Here is a 19,749-nt window from a genome sequence, read left to right as displayed (position 1 = left end):
TCTCTCTCTCTCTCTCTCTCTCTCTCTCTCTCTCTCTCTCTCTCTCTCTCTCTCTCTCTCTCTCTCTCTCTCTCTCTCTCATATATATATATATATATATATATATATATATATATATATATATATATATATATATATATATATATATATATATATATATATATATATATATATATATATATATATATATATATATATATATATATATATATATATATATATATATATATATATATATATATATATATATATATATATATATATATATATATATATATATATATATATATATATATATATATATATATATATACATATATAATGTAGATATTGCTTGCATTGGCAATGTTTATGTTGGCCAGTGCTTGCATTGGCAATGTAGATACAGATTGATTTTTTTTTTTTTTTTTTTTTTTTTTTTTTTATGCTTATAACAAAGTGATGTCTTGACGTCCTGGGTAATAAATATATGCTCAGGTTTATAGCGTTTCTTTAGAGTGACTGTGTCAGGTCAAAAAAAATATTCAACGAACATAATTGATGCTTGTTACTGGCTGCCTGTGAAGGAAATTGTGGCTGTTTGGTCATGTCACATGCTTCCAAAACCTCAGTCCTGCTCTTATGCTTGCTTTTTTAGGAGACAATCCTGAGTGCAGAAGAGCAAGGGTACATCCACAAAGTTCATGGTTGGAGCAGGTTGACTGATCCTGGTGTTTGAAACTAGAAGGCTTTCTGCATGAGGATGTGCTTACTGATGTCACTGTTAGGGGAGGTAGCAGGTGAGTAAATGCACCTCTGCAATGTTACTCCTGCATAAAGTATATAATGCTTGTTTAGATGTAAGGTTGACCAAGTATTGCTGACAAGTCCTATTAGTCTCAGTTTTAACTAACTATGCTTAAAATCTGTTTCTGAAAGTATCAAACATTAGAAACTTCTGAACATCATTATCAAGACAGAATAAGAAAGTCTTTCATAACATGTTAGCATAACACAATTTCAGTTTAATCCCTGCTTCTTTATTGATATGTGATGTTTTAAGTCTATAATACAGTATAGCTACAAAAGAACATTTGGCAAGATAAGAGTGGAATTCATGAAATGTACTTAAAAGTTTGGTTAGTGACTAATACCTTATAGTATGTTATATATATATATATATATATATATATATATATATATATATATATATATATATATATATATATATATATATATATATATATATATATATATATATATATATTTACACGTATGTTATTTTCGTTTTTTCCCCATTTTTATATATGGATCCAGACCATTTGCATTTGACCATGCTTCTTGAACATGATTCCAACCTAGAGATGTACGTTTAGTGTGGACAAAAGGATATGTTGAGGTTTTGTGTAGCACAGCCTTTTTTTTTTATGATGATTGCAGATCCTGGAAGAAAATTTGAAATTTTTCCAATCATATTTGTCATCATCTTAGGTATGGCATAGACATGTAGCAAGAATAACTTGCATCATTTGAGTCCATCATTACAGCAATAGAGCTTCATCGCTTGCTGCAATTAACATTATTGAAGACCTGTATAGCCTTGGTCAGCAGCCTTCCTATGAAAGGCAACAGTGTCAAGAAGGAAGTGTTGTTCAAGAGCAGCAATTATTTTTCAGAATGTGTCTCACCTCCATGAAGAAAATCAGTTATGATGTGACTTGCTGATCTCTATATTGAAGAAGCCTCATCCATACCTGGTCTCCAGCCGGGACTTAGGAGAAGAGAATGGGGAAAGTCTATTGATAGGTACACAGTGCATTCATCATTGTGAAACCTTACCATGCAGAACTCCATCTGCTGAAATGAAGCAGGTTCTAAAAAGGACTGCTAAAGTAAGGAATTTTCAATCTTTTTCTCTTGAAGAACTCCCTGAGTTATGATCTGACATCAAACAGAATGTTAATTTTGTTACTGACAGTAACTCAATATGCAATGGTATACTGCAAAGGATATTATCAGATCAGCCATCTAAGTACCTTTGGAATGTTAATTTAGGTACTGTTACTAACTCAATATGCAATGGTATGCTGCAAAGGATATATTTAGATCAACCATCTAAGTACCCCTGGAAATCTTGTGAACCCCTGGAGGTTTGCAAACCCCAGGTTGAGAACCCCTGATTAAGGTAGTCAACTATATAAAAACTGTAATTTTAAATACTGGTATATTATATCTTTGAGATTTATCCATATTATATCTTGAGACTTCTGCATAAGGATATGAAATCTAAACATGAAGCTTTGTTTTTTGGGCACAATTGTACATTGGCCATCAAAGGACAGCATGCTTGGTTGGCTTTATGTAGTATGAGAAGAAATTGCATTATTTCTAGATTTGTGTCGTATGACAGATTTACATGACAAGTCCCAGTCTCAACACTTTCATCTATCTCCAGCTTACCTGGTGGACAGATACAGGAGGGCAGGATGGCCAGTCTTCCACTATTGAGAAGCAAGGTCATAACTCTTTGGCTTATGTATTCACTGCCACTGAACAGGAACTACACCATAATTTGTCTCTGCCCTGCATGGGATTTCAACTTGTGACTTCTTAATTGTGGCCCCAGCTTGCTAAACTTTTTTTTTTTTAACTCTCTCTCTCTCTCTCTCTCTCTCTCTCTCTCTCTCTCTCTCTCTCTCTCTCTCTCTCTCTCTCTCTCTCTCTCTCTCTCTCTCTCTCTCTCTCTCTCTCTCTCTCTCTCTCTCTCTCAAAATCTTTTGTACTTCTAAGTTGAAATGAGTAGTCTTTTTTCTTGTAAGTTGCTGTGAATTTTCTAGTATTCTGAACTGTCAAGCAGTTATGAGGTCATGCTGTTTAACTAAATATAGATGACTTTTTATGTGGTCAATTTCACTTTTCTTTCCCTAATGACATAATAACAAAAGTAAGGAAGCCAAAATTATATTCTGACAAGTAGGTAACCATCCTTTTGAGGAATAATATTTGTACTTATATTTTTAATGGACTAATCTTGATGATTATAGTCACTGTCATATTACTGTCAGTGATGCTTGTCCTCAGTGTCATTCTTATTCTAACATGGAGAAGTTTAATTACATTTTCAATATAATTGATAATATATATTTTCATGCAAGTCCTTCTGAAGATGAAGTCCACTGTGTTAAAAAGTTGTCAGATTCTGTCTGATGTTATAAACAATATTTATAATGACATTGACTTATGCAATATTTCTGAATAAGATAGTCTTATAACATATAGACATAGATCCGTGAATAATGACCATTCTTTGCCTTAGCGTGCTGAAATATTTTCATCCATTGTAAGACTTTGGATAAAATCAGTGCAAAGATACAAACAAATCAGTTGATAAGTGAAAATCAAAATAGTAAGCAAATTTATGGGCTTTCTAAATCTTGACAGAAAATAGTGAAACTATTTAATTTTATAATTCTCTTATGCAGTTAAGCAGCAAGCTTTATACTGAATAGCAATGTCATCACCTGTGGCTTTATTGATAAAAATATTTATCCTTTGTGTTTGTTATGTAAGAAGAAAGATGCTTAGATAATATTATGTATTAGTTACTAGATTTTGTTGTGCCTCATGTGGCTCTATATTGGCCTATTTTTCGTGAGCTAGTGGCCAAAACCTTTTATGCTTGTCCTATGAGAGAGAGAGAGAGAGAGATATGTGATGCTTGATGGAGGTGGTGGTGGAGGTGGGATGGTGATAATGATGATTAACAAGATATGCATTTCATGATCATCAGCCTCTCTTAATTCAAGGACAAGGGTCCTGCACAACTCATCTCTGTCAACTGGGAAGGAGTAAAGAGAGGGTTGATAATGTAGGGATGGGGGCAGGGGTTGTGGCTAAGGATTAGGGTTAAGCAAATATACCACGCTGGCTTAGGGGATCTTACGATTTTTTCTGTTATCTCTCTCTCTCTCTCTCTCTCTTTTTAGGTGTCAAGGAGACTATATTCATTCAGTTCACAATCCCTAGAGGCACAAACCCTGCTGGGTGAACCACTTCAGGGGATCAACCTCTGGCCTGCTTCTAACTGGTCATGTTTATAAGAAGGCATGCATTTTAGTGCTCTTTTTTTTGCACAGACTGCTTTTAAGTAAATGAAAATCACCCTTCACTGTCTAAAGTCAATGTCTTATTACTTCAAATAAAAAACAAGTCTGTAGTACTTGATGGGAATACACTGAGTAAGAAGAATATAGCCTTGCATTCTGTATGGCCAAGAGAATGACAGTAGTCATTTGTAGGTGCTTAGGGATACCGAGACTGCAAACATCCCACCCCTTACGTAAAACATGGGAAAGAGAGCAGCCTGGCCAGCATTAATACCCTATGGGTCCATAAACCCCTGCCAGCCAGACCTGTGTCTTGACCAAGGCCCACATAGTGAGTCAAGCACGCCTTGCACTGTTTTTTTTTTTTTTTTTTTTTTTTTTTTTCCGTAAATACGACAAAGTATAAAGAGAAAAAAAAAACAATAGGTGGTATGTACACACAAACACACAAACCCGGTAGCTCAGTGGTTAGAGCGCTGGCTTCACAAGCCAGATGACCGGGGTTCGATTCCCCGGCCGGGTGGAGATATTTGGGTGTGTCTCCTTTCACGTGTAGCGGCTGTAGCCCCTGTTCACCTAGCAGTGAGTAGGTACGGGATGTAAATCGAGGAGTTGTGACCTTGTTGTCCCGGTGTGTGGTGTGTGCCTGGTCTCAGACCTATCCCAAGATCGGAAATAATGAGCTCTGAGCTCGCTCCGTAGGGTAACGTCTGGCTGTCTCGTCAGAGACTGCAGCAGATCAAACAGTGAATAACAGGGCGTAGGTGAGAGTTTGGAGGGATTAACAGTAATATGTGAAGGGTGAAGCACTATGTAGGAAAGCCAGATGTCAATCATTGTTAATCGAGTCACCAAATCCTTCCACCACACCACAGGACATCGCCAGCCAGTGTGGAAAGAATACATGGCCCACTAAGCTCCGCTATGAGGAACGGACTTGTGCCTCCTGCGATCCTGAACCGTACTACTACACTCCCTCACACACTTCCATATCTCATTTTTGTTCCTTCTATTAGAAAAGTTCATGCATTCCAGCTAGAAATGCTCAGAATACACTGAAAATTGAGGGTAATGTTAGGGAGGGAATGTCTCGGGCTGAGTCTGATGACAAGTTTGGTGCTCTGAACAGAGATATAACCATCACTTTATTCAAAGTATTCCTTAAGGTTATTTATTTTCATGGCTAATTTTGACTTTCCTCCTTTTTCTGAGTCAGGAAGCACAAGGGAGATTAGTTAATTATTCATGTGCAGAGCGGGAGAAGAGCGGGTGGCTTGTGTACTATCTGTGGCCATATTTTACGTAAATAATTTAGAAAATCAAAAGAAATTAAGAAAATGCCCAGACTGGAATGGATTACATTTTTTTAAGTGTCCTGAACTTTAACCAACACTGAAAATGTAAAAACATTTCCGGATCCTGTATTAGTAATATGAAGTCCAAGAAACTATGTGTAATTTTCAGCAACGGCACCACAAAAAACAAATAACATCGTAAAGGAAAGTACAGCTAGGCAAGATTCTATTACTTTTTTTATATATAAAAAAAATATATATATGTTTTTGAGATAGATAAAGAAAACACATTCCTTTTCGTATAAATATTTTTTTTTATTCGTATTCGGCAACATGATCACTTCAATTAGAAATACGAACTATTGTTCTTGATTTTATTGGATATTATTATTTGGGGAATATTTCTTATATTTTTCAAGTCATCAATCAAACACCAAAACAATCACAGCTGTGCTAAGTGAAAAAAAATTATATATATATATATATATATATATATATATATATATATATATATATATATATATATATATATATATAAAATTACGAATATTGCGTTTTTTTTTTTCAGAAACAAAAAAAGAAAAACCACTTGATTTCATTATGGCTTAATGCTTGTTATACTTTTCTGATAAGTAATATTATGCCAAAGCAATGCCATTCAATTTATGTAAAGAAAACAAACGTTACTATGGCGCTGAGATGTACTTTTTTCCACATCTGCTCCTCTATTTCCATCCCTCCCATTCTCCTCTTCTCCCCTGCAACTGCTCCTCATCCACCTCCTCGTACACCCAGTTTTGAAATCACCTAGGAACACATCAAAAATCCTAAAAGATACTATCGATACGTGACTGCAAATCGTTATTACTTCAGCGGCCAAGACAGACTGGGCTTGGTGTGGGAGGCCTGCTGGTAAGGCGGACTGGGACTCTGATGATATCGTGGTGTGGTGGTCTGACGAGATGTTGATATTACATTCTTTCTGACTTAACTACCCTGTGTGTGTGTGTGTGTGTGTGTGTGTGTGTGTGTGTGTGTGTGTGTGTGTGTGCCGTAATGCCAAGGATAACGTCGTGAGGTGTAAGCACTATTCCCCATACTCGCTTCACTGCCGTGTGTGTGTATATGTGTGTGTCGTGATGCCGAGGATACCGTGGGTGGTGCTAACGTTGCAACTTCATCCGCTTCACTGCCCTGTGTGTGTGTGTGTCGAGGAAACCATGGGTGGTGTTACCGGTGGAACTTTAGCCGCTTCACTGTCCTGTGTGTGTGTGTGTATGTGTGTGGCGATCAGAAACGAGTGACAGAGCTTCGCAAGTGGTATTTAACATTTTAACTGCTACTTAGCACATTTTTCTTTAATTGCCAGTCACTCTGATATATCTTTTACTTGTTCTACAGCCACACCCAATCTTTAAACTGTAGAAAATGCTTTTTTTTCTCACCTGTAACATTCTTGCAGATGCTTGCAAAGAATTCATACATTACACACGGTGGTGATCATTGTCTCGTGTCAAAGGGAAAGTTAATTACAGCAGTAGTTCGGCATGTGCTAATACTTGAATGCTTATGGAACTTACTGATATTTGTTTTGCCTTTTCTTTCTCCAACAGCAATGATCATTGCCAGTATTTCTAAACTGAATTCTTCACTGGAAATGTAGGTACATATAGTGAAGTTATGACGGAAGCTGACGAAAACCTTTTGAGTGACGTCAAATTATTGTATACCAAATTGCATTCTCTCTCTCTCTCTCTCTCTCTCTCTCTCTCTCTCTCTCTCTCTCTCTCTCTCTCTCTCTCTCTCTCTCTCTCCTACTTTTAACACGCTCTGGTTGAAATTTGTCGTGGATTTCAAAGGTGTTTTCTTGATTATACCAGCGATGGTCTAACAAGACTTCTGCATCACCAGTCGGAAAAAAAACAATGATAACACGAATAATCACCTGCTTGGCCTTTGAAAATTATTCGTAAGAGAGATCAGAGCGTTGACAAACATTTCAACGTCCTGCTCGACTACTTTCAACATGCTTTTAATGTGATATGTTGTAGTAATTAAAGGTATTTTGAGGATTGTATTGACTGTAGAGCAAGTATATAGTGCACCACTGCAAAAACCGTCACTGATTTTTCTCTGTTAATATTCTAATTTTCTTTGAGAATAAAACACCTTATTAATGTTCTATATGGCCATTGAGAACAGTCCAAATATGCAAAACTACCCTATCTACCCTGAATTAAGAAATAAATGTAGTGAAGGTGGTGATGTGTGTGTGTGTGTGTGTGTGTGTGTGTGTGTGTGTGTGTGTGTGTGTGTGTGTGTGTGTCAGTCAGTGAGGCGTGGAGCATGGGGCCACTACTTTGGTATGGAGAGACAGAGGGTGAGCAGAGGGAATGTTTGTTGACTACACAATTATTGACTAGCACTGAGATTACTGGGTCCGAAGGGTGAGAAGGAAATGCCAGCCGCAAACAGAGGTTATCAGAGTACGTCAAGATGGGCGGGCGGGCGTGCGTGACGGGCGGCTCTGTGTTCGTATGTGGAATAAGTGAGAGAGAGAGAGAGAGAGAGAGAGAGAGAGAGAACGAAATGCTTATAAATTAGTTTGAGATTAGTATAAAAAAAAAATCAGTCCTTTAAAGCTGTGATTGATTGATTGATTACAAATTACGCAACTCAACATTGAAGTTAAATGACACTGATATAGATCCTAAACTTGTTACAGTGATGGAGAAACTCGTAATGCAGGAATCATTGGTTGTTTAGGAAGAACATTAAATGAACCAATGTGTGAGATTAATAGAACATTGAAAAAACGTAAAAATAATGAAGTGTAGGATGTTGATATATGAATGTTATGTTGTATACCTTAAACTCAGCAATGGCGGGAAGCGGGAACGTGAAGCAATGAACGTGGTGAAACTGTTGGGAAATAATAAAAAAAAAATTGAAAAATGACGTGTGTGTGAGGGAAATACCAAAGGAAGTGAGTCTGTATGCAAGAGGAAGACATAATTATTAGTGTGTGTTTTGTTTGTCTACTTAGAACGAAGCGGCGAGGGAAGCGGGCGCCTGTGGGGATGAATATATGAAGAAACAGTGTTGGGAAAGGTAAAAATCTGTACACACGTAAAGGAAATACCAGTCAGTTGGTGACGAAGAAAGACTTGGTGGACGAAACGTTATTAGAAGCGAGTGTGGTAGAGGATGAGGTGATGAAAGTAAGAATTATATAAGGAGGAAAATACATTACCTGTTGCATATGTGCGGGAAATGTTAGTGAGTCAAAGGATGAGTTTTACGGATGCAATAAATGATAAATAGATAAATAAAAACCGGTAATAATGCAGTAACATAAAAGAAACAGTAAAGCATCATCCCATTTCCATTTACTGCACCATAAGCTAAGTCAAGGTCAGAGAGAAAGAGAGAGAGAGGGAGGGGGGGCATAGGAGGCGAAGGAAGGAGCACGCTAGTCATAACCAACAACCATAAAAACAACACCTGCAGAAGCGACGCACTTCCCTCTGTAAGCCTCGCCGAAGCACCGACTCAAACGTACAAACAAGATCGAGGGCTGAGTAGCGGGAGAGGAAGTCACAAGTTACAAACAGCAGCAGCAGCAGCAGGCAGGTCATCCGTCCGTCTCTCCCGCCCAGTCCCTGGTCACGCGTCACCTTAAGAACAACAATCGGATAGCAAGTCACACACACACACACACACGCCTTCCATGTCTTCTATTATCCATTGTCGAGGCTTCACACTGTGCTCGGTTGCCACAAGTCCCCCGTTTCGTTGTTGAAGACCTTATTTACTTATTATTTTCCGGATCTCAAGTATTCCTAGCGTTAGGCGATGCAAGTTTTTTTTTAAATACTATTTATTAATATTACTTAAAAGTGACATTTGCTGACTATGCTGAGTCAGTTTTATTTGACCACAGAGAGGCGTTCGCTAAGTTTACCACTCAATGGAAATTATTAATGTTTATCTTTACAATATAGTTCAATCGGACTTCTTGAGTCCTCTGTGTGCTGCCATACCACGTAGTTCCTTTTCATCTTTCACATTGTTTTAAGAATGAGATCTATCATATCAGTGATGTCCACATAGGGACATGTTTCTTACCACGTCCTTGGTACCTTCCTCCCTCCTTCAGGTAGGGTGTCCACACCGATACCCGCTCGTGATAAGGCAGTGTTCCGCCAGGCAGGCCCGCTGTGTGAAGTGAAAGTGTTTCGGACAGCTGTGAGGGGATTGTTTTCGCAGACATACATGCATGGACCTGGTTGAGGGTTTCATCATTGATCTACATCTTGTGTTACATAATAGTTACATTTTTTTAGGAAATAGGCTATTGTATTGTTTCAAAACCCTCAAGTATAGATTATCAAAAATGTTACACGCATTTCTACAGACCATAACATATTATATACTAATGATTTCAATTGTGTATAAGATAGAGTGCTATGAGCGCTGTACGTAATGCTGTTGACTTTGTCAGTGTTTCTATCGTTATTGTACTTTGATGACGCGTGACGCTTGATCATGTCACGTGTACGTACTAGCTATTGCTGGCACAGCGGACAGTCGCTTTCAGGCGTTGATTGATGTACCGAGAAAGTCCCTCGCCGGCCAACACGCCAGGTCACATTCCGGGCAGGTCATGAGGCAGGAGTGGCCGGCTGCCACGAGCGCTCGCACTCCAGCATCCCCTTCACACCCCAGTGCCTTTCTGATGGTGCCGGTAACGGGGCCGAGTAACGTCCGGCAGGGCCGTAAAAGGCGCCCATACATCTTTAGACGAGGGCAGCAAACGGAGGAGCGTCTTGATGGAGCGGGAGAACCTTGCGTGGGTCAGGGACGGAGGGTACAAAAGTGTGGCTACGGAGAGCGCTAAGTAGGACGTAGGGTACGGATGACACACCTGTGACCTAAGCCGTAGAGCCTTCCTGGGAGGAGCCGGGAGGCACGTGGGCTACCAGCCGACACACAGTAGGATCAAGTGACGTAACGCCGCGGGCGACACTATACACAGGCACCACTTAGACCAGACACTCGGTATATTTTTTTACGAGGCAAAGTCCATCACAATAACGAGCCTGTCTATATCGTGTTTAATTCGTCCTCTCCGTTCTCTCGGCGCTCGGCTCCGGGAAGTCTGAGTGAGGGCTACAGCAGAGCGTAGGGGCTGAGCGTAGAGAAGCCCTCTTTGTCTTGTTTTTTTACTTGTTAATGTTACCACTCTCTCTCTCTCTCTCTCTCTCTCTCTCTCTCTCTCTCTCAGGACTTGCGTGTTGAGGGGTCACTGTTTACCATACTAATTTGAATCAAGGACACACGAAGAAATATGACGTACATCGGAATTCCTAATATGCATAGAAACATAACCATTTGTTTTTGTTTTTTGTCTCAACATTCTGCAATATTGATGAGCAGGGCGCCAAGACGATACAGAGCATTAATACATAAAATACGTACATACATACATACATCAGGAGAAACCCTAAGAAACACGGCAAAACTAAACTGCAAAATGATGTTTGTGTTATGGTACAACGTAGAAAAGAAAAAAGATATATTCTTGACCTGCTTTTGTTTGCAGATCGTAAAGTTAGAGCAACTGTGGGAGGAGGAGGAGGAGGAGGAGGATGCCTGGCTGGCTAAAAGAGGTGATGGTGTTTGTGTGTACGTAGATATAGTGGAGGTTGGAACGGGAGTGGGATGAAACTAGTGAAGTCTCTCTCTCTCTCTCTCTCTCTCTCTCTCTCTCTCTCTCTCTCTCTCTCTCTCTCTCTCTCTGAATTCCATTTGTATCTACCTGCCACGCATCCGTCCATCTCGTCCTGTTTCATACTGTCCCGAGTCACAGGACTGTCAGCCCACATCCTCCCTTTCACCACTACCACCTCCACCACCACCACCACCACCACCGTCCTGCCGACCGTCCCTCACTGCCTACTTTGATGTGTCGGTGTACAAAGGAGCTGTTTGGTTGCTCTTTGTATTACTCTGCATAATTAGACAGGTGGAAAATCCTTCTCTCGTATTCTCCCAATTGTCTTTATCCCTTCTCTCTGCTTATCGACCTCTATGTACACACACACACACACACACACACACACACACACACACACACACACACACACACACACACACACAGTCAGCAGGAGTAGAAATGTGGTGTGTTCACTGGCATTGTAGTGTTTCTCGTGTCGTGGGTGACATGATATGTAAGTTAGGGTTAACCATGACGTGTTTTGTCGGGCAATAGGGAGCTGTAAGATGTTAGGTCAGTGTATTTACGGATATAGAGACGATAGGTGGATAAAGGTGTGTGTGTGTGTGTGTGTGTGTGTGTGTGTGTGTGTGTGTGTGTGTGTGTGTGTGTGTGTGTGTGTTTATTATTTTTATTTATTCTCTCTCTCTCTCTCTCTCTCTCTCTCTCTCTCTCTCTCTCTCTCTCTCTCTCTCTCTCTCTCTCTCTCTCTCTCTCTCTCTCTCTCTCTCTCTCTCTCTCTCTCTCTCTCTCTCTCTCTCTGTCCCCCCCTTCCAATGACTTACACGTGTAGGCTTGACGGATTCTTTCAGCTTCCCTAATGTCTTTATGCAGTGTGAGGAAAAATGCGTATGTACATATGACTTCCTCTGTGTTAACCCATATATAGTATTGGTACACAAACTGCGTTGGATTACAAGCAGAGATTACCTTATTCATAGGAAAACGTAATTATAATAGTACTTTACACCCGTATTTAAAAACTGCTTTCTCACCGTGACTATTTTGCTAAGACCACAGTGATTATCAGCCAGATTCTGAAGAGCAGGGATCCTCAACCTTTTTTTTTTCGTTAGAACCCCCTGAGTTATAAGACCATCTACCCGAACCCCCAGTAATATGACATCGAACAGAATGTTAATTTAGTGAATGACATCAACTCAATATGCAATGGTACTGCAGAGGATATTATCATATAAGCCATATAAATACCCCCTGGAAATCTTACAGAATGCTAATTTAGTGACTAACACTAACTCAATACACAATGGTACTGCAAATGATATTATTAGATCAGCCATCTGTAAGTACGCCTGGAAATCTTCTTGTGAACCCCCGGGGATTCGCGAACTCCAGCTTGACAACCCCTGCTCTAGAGTGTTTCTTCTGTTCATGACAGAAATCTTGTCAGTCTGTCTCTAGAATCTTAAAAGCTCTCGTAAGAAAAATGTGTAACTTATACCTGTAACTTATACTTTTGAGAGTAGTTTAGGTGCGGTGCAAAAGTGTTTAAGAATACAGTCCTTAGACGTACTTAACATACATATATATTTATTCTTTTTCATGTTTTTTTTCCTATCTTTTTTATTTGTTGATTGTTGATTTATTTTCATTTTACATTTTTATTTATCTATTTATTTATTCATCTATTTATTTGTCTCGCTGTCAACTCGATGTAATTAATGTTTTGAAAAATCCCACAGCTGTACTTCAAGTTTATCGACCATTTCACGTCGAGGGGTGCTGGTTTTACTTCCGAATTTGACACCAGTGTTGCGAAAACGAGACAGAGGGTGCACTTTGTAACAGAAATTCTCTCTCTCTCTCTCTCTCTCTCTCTCTCTCTCTCTCTCTCTCTCTCTCTCTCTCTCTCTCTCTCTCGCTCTCCGTAAAGGTATTACGACCATACTTACTTTTAACCTCCTTCAGTACCTTGACGTGTTTTCATCTTCTGGCTACTATTTAGCGATTTTGTACAGCTTCAGAAACATATGTTGGGATTGAAATAGTAAAGACTGTAGCCATTAATCTTCTGACCCCATAGACCCTTCTTAATATCAATAAAATGATTTATTCGTACACAGATCTATAGGTAAAAATGTGTCCCAGTATTGAAGGGGTTAGATTATAGAACTCTAATTCACAACAACAGGAGCGAAGGAGATGATAACGATAATAATAGTGATGGCAATGGTAGATGAGGGTGAGGAGAACGTAAAGGAGGTAAAGGTGGGTAATGGTACAAAAGTTTAGGCATTTGGCTCACATTTATCAGTTTTCTAGTACGCCATCCTGTGATAAGGTATTTCAGTGTACGTTCATCCTCGTCTGATAGGTGAGTGACGAGTGGGAGGGGAGATGGGCATTGGCGGACTTATCTTATCTGTAAGTAAGCTCTTATACGGTATGTGGGATTTTAGGGACGGCTTTTCTCGCCTGGAGTTGAGGTGGGAAAATATGGTGCACGTGCTTTTGTGTTAATTCCATCGTAAGTGAATTTGATACACAAACTTTTCATCCTAGGAATTTTACTTTGAATTCACCCCAAGACAAAGAAAGAAACGTAAGCTTCCTATTGTAGTTGTCCTGTGGAGGAATGTTGTGTATTCACGAAGTACATTGTCTCCAAGAATGTAACTGATGTCCTCACGCACTTAATCCATTCCAACAGAAGCTATGAAGTTTACAAATTATCTGCACTAGTTAATGGGATAGATATAATAGGAATGAAAGCCGTACGCCAGAGCCTGTTTTGGAGGCACACGCCACACGTTCAGGCATCATTCAGCTTCATATAATGAAGGTTTACAGGAGAGTGACATCTTGACTGGAAACTGTTTAACAATACCTCATGACTTTGGTCTTTTTCTTACCCCCATCTAAATTAATGTAATTTTGTTGAAATTATGTTTTCACCATCTTCTAAGAATAAAGTAGAAAATAACTGTCGGTTGGTTTAGAGCTGAAAGTAAAAAAAAAAAAGGACACTAAAGCATTATCAGCCACAGAACTTTTATTGCCTTTAATAAAATTCTCTAATGAGAGACTCGAATCTGTGACCCAGCGTCGGCTATGACATCTGGCGCGCCAAATGTGTTAGCGTCACTGGATTTTATCTGTCCATTATTTGATTAGATCACTGGCATCGTGTGCCTTAATTGTAAGGAAAATATTTTCTGTAGTGTGTCTCCTTGAATTTAGTGCTGCATATATTACACCAGGTGGCATTCATGTATTAAAATTCAAATAAGTTGTCATAAACCTATCAAACACAAAAGAGAATTGTGTGTGTGTTAGTGTGTTTATATATATATATATATATATATATATATATATATATATATATATATATATATATATATATATATATATATATATATATATATATATATATATATATATATATATACGTATATCAATAGATTATTAGTTTAAATGATATATATTTCAAATAAAATGCATGAGCATGGATTAAAAGATATGTAAAGAGATAGGTAACTAGACATGAATATAGATAACAAACGAAAGTATTCAAAATAGTATATTATAAACATGAATAAAAAAAAAACTGTAGATGAATAAATTGGATATTAAGTGAAGAGTATACGACTGTTGAAATAACTGGATGTTACAAACAGTACCTTATGATTGTTACATCTTGTCATGACCAAAGAGGAGAAGAAACTAATGATCCCGAATATTTTTGAGCTGAACATCAGATGGATCGCATCGAGCAAATCATTCGCGGCGTCCCACCGTGAGCTATTCTTGCACCACTTATGTTTACGTCTTCTTTTAAGGAGTCTACACCTCAGGCTCAGTTTACTGCCCACACAAGTACAGTCGTGTAATACTTAGACTTTTCCGAACACGGTGGATTTAAGCATGCATCGTGCCGTGCTTAGAAATAGCAGTGAACTCAGTGAAGCCATAAGGCGTGAGTTGTGTGTGTTCCAGATCTTGTTGCATCAATCATGGAAAGCCTTGAAGTTCCTCGGCGCTTCAAAGGTTCCGTGAGTTAAACCATTTAGCTGCCGGACTCTGCACATCTGTTTTATTTCATAGGAGATTGGGGAGTTAATATTACTAATCCATTTACATCTTATTACAGCACATTCATTAGCTATATTTTATTAGGTTTACTGCATGTAAGTATAACATTTTTGTCTTTTTTTCAGAAAAGAAGATAAATTTGATTAATGTCTAGATAATAACAGATTACAAAAGTACTTTCATCTGTTATATTTTGTTGAAGACTAAACTTTATTAGTGCCTCTAGATAGAAAATAAAAATAGCATAACACAGCAATTCTTTTATGTTTAATCAAGAAACAGGTTGGATTAACAAAATTGTATAATGTGATTCTGCGTAACGTCATTAGGAACACGAAATATTTTTATATTTTTTCTTGTTCGTTTGATATTGCTTTACGTTTGTTCATAAGTGTTCAGAAGAGATCTCAGCATCCACTTAGATCAGTTACGTTATTATTCTTCAATGTCCTCTCAGAGATTTTTATAATAATAGCAGTGATAATGTTAACCCTACAATACTGGGACACATTTTTATCTGAGATTTGTGTACTATTAGACCATTTTATTGGCATTAGGAAGGGTCTATGGAGATCGTAAGTTTAGTGGCCACAGTCTTCACTATTTTAATCTCCAACATGAGTTTTTGAAGCTGTATAAAATTATCAGATAAGGAGCAGAATGAATATGGAAACGCGTCATGGTTTTCAAGGGTTTAATGATGATGCTGATGAATAGATCTGTATGAAGTAAAACTGCAAAATATTTTTAATGTATTTGGTTCGTCCTCTGAAGAAAAACTTCCTCTCCTGAACCCACAACACGCGTTTGTTATAAAGATTCTGAAAGATTATACAAATGTTAACGAGGGCAAGTAACCTATTTGAATTTGATATAATTCTGCCGACGAGATAATTGAATGTTGATTTACATAATTGTGAATATTCTACCAAGTAATATTCTCTCTCTCTCTCTCTCTCTCTCTCTCTCTCTCTCTCTCTCTCTCTCTCTCTCTCTCTCTCTCTCTCTCTCTCTCTCTCTCTCTCTCTCTCTCTCTCTCACTTCACCAGAGCTACCAACACTAGGAAGAATTGCTGTTTGTACTAAAGATACCAGCGCGATAGTTTTATGTTTCGGCCGAGGAGGGAGGAGTGGCTGGTCGTGTAGCCTGCCGGGGGGTCGTCTCGCGTGAGGCAAAACACACCTGGACCAAGAGGGGGTCTGGGGCGAGTGTTTGTGGGGCTGCCACGTGTCGTCCTCCTGCACCCACACTAGTTCTTATGCGCTTATCCTCTCGCGGTGGAGGTGGAGGAGGAGCTGCTTTGGATTACCTGTGGATTAAGGTGGGAGTGAGGGACAAGTGTATGAGTGGAGGTGGCATAACTGGATTTTTTTTTTGCAATGTATGTTCGTTTTGTCAGTTGTTGTGGCTTCAAGTCCTTACTTTTAAGATGTCCCAGTAAAAGTTGTTATGGATTTCAAAGTTGACAGAATTTTAGAGGGCGTATTATATGTTGTTAGGGGATCGTCATCATGTGTAATTTTTAACAAGGATTTTGTATCACTTATGAGAAAAACACCGGAAGAAACTGACTTTTCGAGAACTTTGAAAACATTATTATAAAAGCTTACTTACAGATATCATTAAAAAAATGGATTAGAATATCAGAGTATATATATGTAAATGCAACAGTCAAGGCATGTGTGTGTGTGTGTGTGTGTGTGTGTGTGTGTGTGTGTGTGTGTGTGTGTGTGTGTGTGTTTGCTTCTCTCTGGACATAAGAGTTCATGCCGAATTAAATGTACAGTTGTGAAGATAGTGACCTTATGCTTAACAGAATGTTCCAAATAATTGATAACTAAGTAACCCTACGTGGGAATCACGATTTATTTAGGTTTTGCACATTTAAAGCAATCCATTTCTCTCTATATTAACTAGTGTTAGATTTATAGACAATTCAATCTTTGCCGAGCTCTAAACATTAACCAGATCATTAGTCCATATATCAGTTTTTATTCGATTCATAGCCATGAAATTTACTGAACTACGTGGTATCACACGAGACAACTGTGCTTATAATTATTTTTTACAGAAAGACAGAGAACATCAACGGAAACACTAAAGATAATAGAATGTCTGCCGGTGGTGAAGATCTCTCTTACCGATACTCACCAACACTTACACTTTTCTAAGCGCCGTGAAGGGAAGAAGAAAGTGAGGCAGGATTAGTAGGTAAGGACAAGAAGAGAAAATATTAAGTAATAATAAAGAACAGGATACAAACGCAGTCATCTCCAGCAGATACCCAAGCAAAGAAACCTACACACACACACACACACACACACACACACACACACACACACACACACACACACACACACACACACACACACACACACACACACACACACACTCGCATGTCTGCAGATGTTGAGAAAGATAAGTAGCACCCTCGTAACACTGAGTTTCTGGCCTGAAGATAGTAGATAAGCAAGCCTGTACCTCTCTCCTTCCTCTCTTCTTATTCCTTCGCCCTGATTATTGTGGAGTAAGACCTGGAGACTTGTAGTGGTGCGTGTTAATCTGACGTGGAGGAGAGGAGTAGGAGAAGCAGGCAGGCAGGAAGGCAGGCAGGATGTTGCTTTAGCTTTGGCTTTTATGTGCAAATTCAGTAATGCAGTAATGGGCACTTCTGGAGCTTTAACGTGGGCTGGAATGTTGGGGGACTTAAAAAGATATGTATAATACCTTGAACTTTAGCCTAGGAATAATATTAAAGATAAGTAAGGTGTGGGTGTGTGTAGGTGGGTGGGTATGTAGGTGGCTTTGTTGTTACTTTCACAGAGGAAGTCGTGTGTGTGTGTGTGTGTGTGTGTGTGTGTGTGTGTGTTTGTGTGAAAGAAGACTTAAGAACGAAGAAACCAGCACCATCCACTCTTCGTATATGGCTTCGCGGGACACAATCTCTTCACCTTGATGGGCTTCTGCTTTGTGCCGCGGTATTTTAGGTTTGTCACCATCTGTTACAAGGGCCCCGGCTCCCCTTCACAGGGCTATCAGGGATATCTGCCACCCTCGGATTTCACCGCGAGAACCTGAGGGGGTGTGAATCATCCTAGCGGGAAACATGCCCTAGCAACAGCGCATATGTACTGTACACCGCTGTGGGGTTTGGGAGAGTGTACATAAGTGGTTATCGTAAGTAGGGAGATTAGATATACATGTCTTGTAGTGAAGGAGAGAGGGAGACAGAAATAGTAGATGGATTAGTGGAAGTGTACTTACATGTGTATATATTTTGTGCGATCGTACTATTTGTTATAGTTAAAATGTGCAATGTGATAGATATACTCGTATAAGGAGAAAAACAAAGGTACATTAGGTATATACGTACGTTTGTGATGTTTTTTTTCTTAATGGAATGTATATGATAAAAAAAAATCAGTATATCCTTATTATATCTCTATTATTATTTTTCTTTATATTTACACCCCGCATAATACATATAAAATTAGTGTTATTTATTAGTTTGCGTGAAGGAGCGATCTCGTAGAACAGACAAGGATGAGGAATGAAATGAAAATAACCCATAAGCAATGCATGGTCAAAGTACAACCCTAACTTCAAAGGCTTGCTCTAAAGTATAACGAATATTCTTAGTATGTACCGTCAATATCCATTTCACTTTATTTTCCATAGTGTCTTTTTATTCCTTTCCTTCCTTTGTAGATCAGCAATTGGGCACATTCTCTCTCTCTCTCTCTCTCTCTCTCTCTCTCTCTCTCTCTCTCTCTCTCTCTCTCTCTCTCTCTCTCAGGTCGACTTCCTATAAGTGTAAAAAAAGAAAAATACCTCTTACTATTATTTCATTTTTAACATACTTCTATCATATTTGTGCTTAAAACGAAATCTTTAGTTTTTTTTTTCGCATACACTTCCAATAAAAAAAAAATTTGATTAGGCTCAAATATCTCTATGAACATTAAGCAATGGGGGAATTTGCAAGTTACATACCAGGCCAGCCTTATATCCCTGTTGGAGATGTCTAGCAGTTAAAGTTTATGTCCATTAGGGAAAAAACGAGGCGCGGGTGACGTAAATGTACAGAAGGGAGCGTGGAAGAGTGACAGGACAGGAAGTGAAAAAGTGAGGCTGGTTGACTTAATGAACAGGAATGTGGACAGATGATGGAGGGAGAGGAAGAGGCGGGAGAAGCCAGAAATAGTAAGACCCGAGGAATGTTTGGCATGCAGGGACTGGGGGAAGGAGGTTTACGAGAGAATAAACCCAATGCTCATGGTTGATTAAAATGCAGAATATTTTTTTTTCTGTTTTCTTCTCAGGGATAGGAATAAAAATATTGTTAGAAATAAGTATGTAGATTTTTCTTTTTACGCGTCAAGATTGTTGCACATTTGAGTGTTCCATGTTTTATGCATGGGCATAAAACGTGATGATAAGCCTCGGGCGAGACCCATAAAAGTAACTCCCTTAGCACATGCAGGTGTGGAAAGTACGTCTGCGTCAGTACCTCTCAGTCCTCACCTCCATTAGTAC

The 19,749-nt window shown here is 38.8% G+C and overlaps 1 long non-coding RNA gene across 1 annotated transcript; it reads right to left on the bottom strand.

The window, feature by feature from the left end:
* Window positions 1-15,892: 15,892 nt before the first annotated feature.
* Window positions 15,893-16,513, bottom strand: LOC123504139. Its single transcript, XR_006674720.1, has 2 exons — window positions 16,396-16,513; window positions 15,893-16,033 (listed from the first exon to the last, which is right to left on the bottom strand). It is a non-coding gene; the product is annotated as an uncharacterized LOC123504139 (long non-coding RNA).
* Between the last annotated feature and the right edge of the window lie 3,236 nt (window positions 16,514-19,749).

Source organism: Portunus trituberculatus, chromosome 15 (genome assembly GCF_017591435.1).
Source record: "Portunus trituberculatus isolate SZX2019 chromosome 15, ASM1759143v1, whole genome shotgun sequence".
Classification (NCBI taxonomy): domain Eukaryota; kingdom Metazoa; phylum Arthropoda; class Malacostraca; order Decapoda; family Portunidae; genus Portunus; species Portunus trituberculatus.
This window is presented reverse-complemented; position numbering and strand designations above follow the sequence as displayed.